Source organism: Triticum dicoccoides, chromosome 4B (assembly GCF_002162155.2).
Source record: "Triticum dicoccoides isolate Atlit2015 ecotype Zavitan chromosome 4B, WEW_v2.0, whole genome shotgun sequence".
Lineage (NCBI taxonomy): Eukaryota > Viridiplantae > Streptophyta > Magnoliopsida > Poales > Poaceae > Triticum > Triticum dicoccoides.
Window position 1 is genome coordinate 578603028 of NC_041387.1, and position 8154 is coordinate 578611181.

Sequence of the window (8154 nt, forward strand, 5' to 3'; positions counted from 1 at the left end):
CTTGATCAAGAATGCGAACCGGGTACTCTCGGTATGTGAGGTTATCTTGGAGATCAAGCGTTTCGTGGTCCACTCCGCGGATGGGATCCGAGAAGCAACGCCTGAGTTGAGAGACGTGGAAGACATCATGAACTCGAGAAAGATGTGGGGGTAGTTCCAACTGGTAGGCAACCTCTCCTCGTTTAGCGAGAATGCGAAAAGGACCAATGTAACGAGGAGCCAACTTGCCCTTGATACCGAAACGATGGGTACCCTTCATGGGAGTAACCCGAAGGTAAGCTTTTTCGCCAACTTCATAAGTCATATCCTTATGATGACGATCATACTGACTCTTTTGACGAGACTGGGCTGTTTTCAAATTCTCACGAATGATGCGAACTTGCTCTTCTGCCTCCTGGATCATGTCCGGTCCAAAGAATTGTCTTTCACCGGTTTCTGACCAGTTCAAGGGTGTTCGACATCTTCGTCCATAGAGAACCTCAAAAGGAGCTTTCTTGAGGCTGGATTGATAGCTATTGTTGTAAGCAAACTCGGCAAAAGGAAGACATTTCTCCCAATCCATACCGAATGAGATAACGCAAGCTCTAAGCATGTCTTCGAGAATTTGATTGACCCGTTCCACCTGACCACTCGACTGAGGGTGGAAAGCGGTACTGAAGGAAAGATGGGTTCCCATGGCAGTTTGGAAACTCTCCCAGAAATGAGAAGTGAAAAGACTTCCACGGTATGAATTGATCTCTAGTGGAACACCATGAAGTGACACTATTCGAGAAATGTATAAGTCAGCAAGCTGACTAGCAGTGATACTCTCTCGAACAGGAAGGAAGTGAGCCACTTTGGAAAGACGATCAACGACTACGAAGATAGCGTTATTCCCTTTCTTGGTCCTGGGAAAGCCGGTGATGAAGTCCATACCAACTTTATCCCATTTCCACTTAGGAATAGCTAAAGGCTGAAGGGTGCCAGCAGGTCTCTGATGCTCTGCCTTAACGCGACGACAAACGTCACATTTAGCAATGAACTCAGCGATTTCTCTCTTCATCCTAGTCCACCAGAACCTCTGGCGTAGGTCTTGATACATTTTAGTGCTACCGGGATGAATCGTGAGAGGAGATTCATGCGCCTCCTTAAGAAGCAACTGCCGAAGATGTTGCTTCTTGGGAACCACCAAGCGATTCTCAAAGAAAACAACACCACGATCATCCATAGAGAAACATCCACCAACTCCCTTCTTAATGTTTCTCTTGATCCGAGTAATCCCCGTATCATGCTTCTGGGCTTCTATGATAAGGTCCACAAGGGTAGGTTTCGCCACCAAGGTAGAAAGAAATCCGCGAGGAGCTATGTGAAGATTAAGCTTACAGAATTCCTCATGGAGAAGTGGTTGGCCTTGCTGCAACATGAGATTGTTGCAATAAGATTTACGGCTTAGAGCATCAGCCATGACATTGGCTTTGCCTGGGGTGTAGGTAATCCCTAGATCATAATCTGTGATTAACTCCAACCAACGTCTTTGCCTAAGGTTCAGATCCGGTTGGGTGAAGATATACTTGAGACTCTGGTGATCGGTGTAGATCTCGCAACGTTTACCAAGAAGGTAATGTCGCCAGGTCTTGAGTGCATAGACTACGGCTGCAAGCTCTAGATCATGTGTAGGATAATTCTCCTCATGTGGATGCAACTGTCGAGATGCATAGGCAATCACATGACGATCCTGCATAAGAATGCAACCTAGTCCCTGTCGTGAGGCGTCGCAGTAGATAATAAAGTCTTTAGTGAAATCCGGTGGCACAAGTATGGGAGCAGAAGTCAGGCGTCTTTTCAGTTCCTGAAAGCTGTACTCACACTGTGGGGACCACTCAAACTTTTTATCTTTCTTGAGAAGTTCCGTGAGGGGTTTGGCTACTTTGGAGAAGTTTTCAACAAAGCGGCGACAATAGCTGGCTAGGCCAAGGAAACTCCTAACTTGTTTAACGGTCTCAGGTGGAGTCCAATCGAGAACGGCTTGAACTCTCTCGGGATTGACAGCAATGCCCTTACCAGAGATTACGTGGCCTAAGTAGGTCACTTCTGGCAACCAAAATTCACACTTGGAGAACTTGGCATAAAGGCGGTGCTCTTTGAGTTTTTCTAGCACAAGTCTAAGATGTTCGGCATGCTCTTCCTCGTTCTTCGAGTAAATAAGAATGTCATCGAGGTAAACCACGACGAACTTATCTAAGTACTTCATGAAGATCGAGTTCATCAGGCGGGAGAATGTGGCTGGGGCGTTGGTTAGGCCGAAGGACATGACGGTGTACTCGTACTGACCATAACGAGTGACAAAGGCTGTCTTGGGAATGTCCCCGTTTCTGATTTTGATTTGGTGGTATCCTAACCTTAAATCCATCTTGGAGAAGACTGAGGATCCAGCGAGCTGATCATACAGGTCGTTGATCCTGGGGAGCGGATACTTGTTCTTTATCGTGACCAAATTAACGGGACGATAATCTACGACCATCCGGTCCGTACCGTCTTTCTTCTTGACAAAGAGGACGGGGCAAGCCCAAGGAGAAGAACTAGGACGGATGAAACCCTTTTGCAAGGACTCATCAAGTTGTTTCTTAAGCTCGGCTAGTTCTAAGGGTGCCATCTTGTAAGGTCTCCGGGAGATTGGAGCTGTTCCTGGGATAAGATCTATGACGAACTCTACATCTCTGTCAGGTGGAACACCTGGCAGTTCCTCTGGAAAGACATCCGGAAAGTCACGGACTACCGGGATATCTTCAAGGTCTGGAAGAGGGCTGGCATTAAGAGAATAGAGCTGACGCTTTGCAACTCTAGTGGAGACGGTGACTATCTTGCCAGATGGGTGTGCAAGCTGAACAGATCTTGTGTAACAATCAATCTTGGCATGATGAGCTGTCATCCAGTCCATACCCAAGATGATGTTAATATCTGAGGACTTGAGGGCTACAAGTGATGCAAGGAATACAAGTCTATTAACAAGGATTTCATTACCATGGCTGATTCTGGTGGTCTGCCATCTAGACCCTGGGGTTTGGATTTCAAGCGGAGTTGGCATATCACAAAATGACATGTCGTGCAAACGAGCATAGCCTTCAGAAATGAAGGAGTGAGATGCCCCAGTATCGAATAGAACTGATGCTGGGTGACAATTGACAAGGAGTGTACCAAGAACGACATCTGGATCATCATGAGCGTCTTTAGCTGAGACGTGATGCACACGTCCACGTTCAGTGGGAACTGACTTGACACTGATCATCTTGCGTGATGGCTTAATACAGCCAACAGTCTTCTCGGGCTGGGGTGGAGCATAACTAGTCTGAGAGCAATCACGTGCATAGTGTCCTGGCTTCCCGCATGTGAAGCAAGTCCCTGAGGTTGGACGTGGACCCGCACTGACAAGCGGTCTACCAGTAGGCAAGGGTGGAACATACGACTGAGCTGGGGAAGGCACCACATAGGATGGCCTCGGTGTATATCCGGAAGGAAGAGCGGAGTTTGGAACCCAAATCCGGCGCTTCTGGGAACTAGAGCCAGAGGAAGATCCCAAATTACGGGTGTGCTTACGAGACTCCTCGTAAGTGAGCTGAGCTGTCTCTGCATTAATGGCCTTGTTCACAAGGGCTTGGAATGTATCGCAATGATGCAGGTGGAGATCACGACGCAACTTGGGGTTGAGACCCTTCCGGAACCTAGCCTGCTTCTTAGCGTCCGTGGACACTTCTTCTATGGCATAGCGGGCGAGGTTCTCAAACTCTCGGCTGTAAGCATCAACAGCCATCTTACTCTGGGCGAAACTACAGAACTCTTCTCTCTTGCGATCAAGGAGGGCCTGGGGAATGTGATGCTCGCGAAAAGCCTCAGTGAAATCCTTCCAGGTAGGAATCTGGCCAGCTGGAAGCAAAGCCTCATAGTTCTGCCACCAAAGACTAGCAGGACCTTCCAGGTGGTATGTGGCATAAGTGACCTTGTCATCTTCAGCTACGCTCGCGGAATTAAGCTTATGAGTGATGCTACGGAGCCAGTCATCTGCATCGAGTGGCTCGATGGAATGATGAAAGGTAGGTGGGTGCAAGCGAATGAAATCATGAATGGTAGCAGACCCTTTGAACTGATGTGCGGTGTTCTCCTCGATACGTGCCAACAAACGGTTAGACTCACGCTTGTTCCTCTCCATTTCTAACATGAACTCTGCCAACGAAGGCTGGTCGGGAGGATCCTCATCCCTAGCATCTCCATGGTTCTGGCTACGAGCAACGGAACTTCGCTTAGCTGATGACATCCTGAGAAACGAACCAAGGACGGAGTCAGCATAAACTATGGACTGTAGAATGTAGGACAAGGAATTAGTATCTCTCGAACTCCTAGGAAAATTCCGGCAGCATAACGGCAGTAAAATGCTCAGAATGAGACATCCTACTAAAAATGGGGTGGTAACATACTCATCATCATCACTCAAGGTTCTGAGATAGTACTAAACAGACTACACCGGAAGTACTCGAAAACTGGCGTATGACTCTGATCAACCAATCCTAAGGGACTACGGAGTAGTAACACGTGATCCTGATAGACGGAAGAGAAGCCTAGTTCCTTAATCCCGTCGGAAAGATAGGACGACTCAGATCAGAAGGTCATGAGGTATAAGGAGTAAAAAGAGCCTTACGTTCCAACCCACAATCAATTCCCTTACATAACTAAAGATTTTCTAGACTCAACTTCGACCGGTTTGGCTTGGTAATCCTACAGGCAGTCAGGCTCTGATACCAGCGCTGTCAAGACCCCGACTCAATGCCACATCGATCTAGCATGTAACACCTCATATCACTTTGCGGCCTCACGCACGGTATCCCCACGGGTGTCGCCTTACCTTTGCCAGGGACCGTTTGTGCATTTTGGCACACGTATATGATGGTGTCGCTAGCATCCATATGATAAAGAGCCCGGGCTGACATGGCTAGTCGTAAACCCAAAGTGGCACTAACTTATAGGGACAGGCATCCATGACCCAGCATCGGACGTGTCGGTCATCAACGAGTGAATCCAGGTTGTAGCACTGGGCTAACAGGACTCCGGTGAACCGGGCTGTAGCGGGCTAGCAGGACTCCGGTATTCATCGCGTGACATTTCCCCGAAGGGACAGACACAGGATCGAAGAAGGACACATGCCGGCCTGCCTAAGTGTTCCGGAGCAGTAGCAAGCTACCAGGGCTCAGTGGAAGCACTAGGAGACACTTCTCGGTAAGAGAGGCTACTAAGAATAAACAACTAGATAGTCAGATTCCACACATAGCAATACACATTACACGTACGCATAACATGCAAGTATGTGCTGTACAACATGGCATCACAGCATAACTCAACAATCATATAGATAAAGGCTCAGAAGAGCCATCATAGCATTTATTGCAAACAGGGGTCACAAAACCCATCATACAGAGCATACAAGCAACAAGCGGAAGCATTACATGTCTGGGTACAGACATCTACAAATGAAAAAGGCCGAAGAGCCTGACTATCTACAACATCCGATCAAGATCGTAGCTGAGCTACTAGCTACTAGTCGAAGTCCACGAGAACACTAGTAAGACCGAAGTCTCCGCTGCAAAAGCATGAATGAAGCAACATGAGTACAAAGGTACTCAGCAAGACTTACATCAGATCCTATCATACATGCATTTGTATCAAGAGGGTAATGTGGGGTTTAGTTGCAGCAAGCCAGCTTTGACTCTGTGGCTATCCTGTTCTACGACTACCAGAAACTCTTGAGGTGAGACACCGTACACGAGACCACTAATCACCACACAATACACTACTATGGATTCATCCCCATCTCCCTACGAGAAGGCCATCCATAGCACTCACACTTGCCTTGAGCATTTTAGAGTATCCACTTCAAGTTGTCTATGTACCATGTAAGCATCCAAGAAGTCCATAACCGCGGACCCGGCTATTCGAATAGATCATGTTAACCCTGCAGGGGTGTACTTCTTCACACACGCTCTCGCCACTTACCGCCATGTACACGTCATGTATCTCGGCAACCTTCAAGCGGAAGCCTGGCGAGGGTGTCGGCCACAACCTGACTAACCACACAAGACTCTAGTCCAGGTTTATCGCCTATTCGGGTTCCACCCGCAAGGAGATCCGGCCGGGGTGTCGCTTACGGCCCCAAACGATGTGTACAGGGTTCCCGAGCCCACCATCCGGGTGCCACTCGGTACACCAGGCCACGCGTGCCTAGTCTGTCCCAAGCCCACCCTGCCGGGTGCCACTTGGTAGAAAAATAGCACTACCTACAAACACCAGAACTAGTTGCGACTCCTGGACAGAGACCAAGTTGGTTAATAAGTCGAGAGGGGTCGAGTTACCGGAACCCAATGTGTGGTAGTATCGAGTCATTGGACAACATACATAGAACTCAGTGCTTAAGGACGGTTCCAGTGAGACAACCCACCATGTACTCCTACATGGCCTCTCACCGCTACCTTTACCAAATCGTGTTCACACACACTTCACTCTCAGCATCAGAACATATCGTAACACTCCAATTCATTCCCAATGAACCAGACCTGACACAACTCTAAGCAATAGCAGGCATAGCATGGTAGGAACACAACAATGGCTTTAATCAACTCCTACACATGCTAGTGGGTTTCAACTATTTACTGTGGCAATGACAGGTCATGCAGAGGAATGGGTTCAACTACCGCAGCACAAAGTAGCAGATGAACCGTTGTTGTCCTAATGCAATAACTGAGAGCAGGAGCGAGAGAGTAGGGTTTTATCGAAATGAACAAGGGGGTTTGCTTGCCTGGTAGATCAGCAAGGAAGGCACTGCTTCATAGATAGGCACTCTGGAACAGACTCCGGAGCAGGACCTATCGAGAAGGAACAGTGTCGGCAATCAAGCACAATCATATGCAACAATATGATGCATGAACATGGCATGTAGATGTGATGCTGTTTGAGCTAATGCAACTAGTAATCATTTGGTTTGAAGTCCATTTGAACCAAAGGTTCAAATGCATCTCCAAATTAAGCTCCTATATATGCCATAATGTGTTTTCTCATATTCAGCATGTATAAGTTGGTTTGTCATGCATGAAACTAGTACAGATGGAAAGATTGCATTTTTCTGATACTTTTTCATATATAAATTATTTTAATCTGAGCTACGGTTGAATTGTTATGAATTTTTGAAGTTTAAAACAATTTCTGGAATTTTTTGATTTAATATAAATCCAGAAATCATATACTACGTCAGCATTGAGTAAGCATGACGTCAGCAGTCAACTGCGACTGATGGGGTCAAACCTGACGTGTGGGGCCCACACGTCAGTGACAGGGGGTTAGACAGGGGGTTAATTTAATCCTAATTAAAAGTTAGTGGCGCTGGGGCCCACTGTCAGTGTCAGGGGGGGTTAATTAACAGTGATTAGCACTAAGCTAACCACCTGCCGACGGGGCCCACTCGTCAGGCCGGCGAGGTCGTCGGCGGCGACCTCTGGACGCGGCGGCGTCCGCGAAACAGGCCACGGGGGCGGCGTCGGAGAGCACCGGGGCGTAGCCCGGGCTCTCGCGCATCTGGTGGGGCAGGTGGAAGGAGCGGGGGAGGCCGGAGCTCGCCGGAGCAAAGCTCGCGGCGGCGGCCGGAGCTCGGCTTCGAGCGGGAACGGGCTGCGGGGCACGGGGAGGCCACCTGAGGGGCTCGGCGGCACCCTCGTGGCATTGGGAGCGCGATGGGATGCTCGGTTTGGGCGGAGGCGGGCCGAGACGGCGACGGCGACATGGACGGCGGCGAGAGCTTCGGCCGTGGTGGGGAACAGCGCTACGGCGCGGAAACGAGGGGGGGAGAAGAGAGGGGAACGATGGCCGAGCTCACCGCGGACCCAGCGAAGGCGTCAGCGGGCTCGGGGACGTCCTGCGTGCGGCGAATCGACGGCGGTGGTGGTCCGAGCCCGAGGTGGAAGACGACGGCGACGGCGGCTCCACAGGGCGTCCGACGTCTTGTGGCTTGATGGGGAGCTTCAGGGCGAGGGGGCGGAGCTCCTGCGCGTGTCGGGGAGGCGAGGGGAGGCCGGTGGCGGCGGCTATGGCGAACGGCGGCGACCGACGCGTTCGGACACGGGAGAGAGAGAGCGAGGGAGA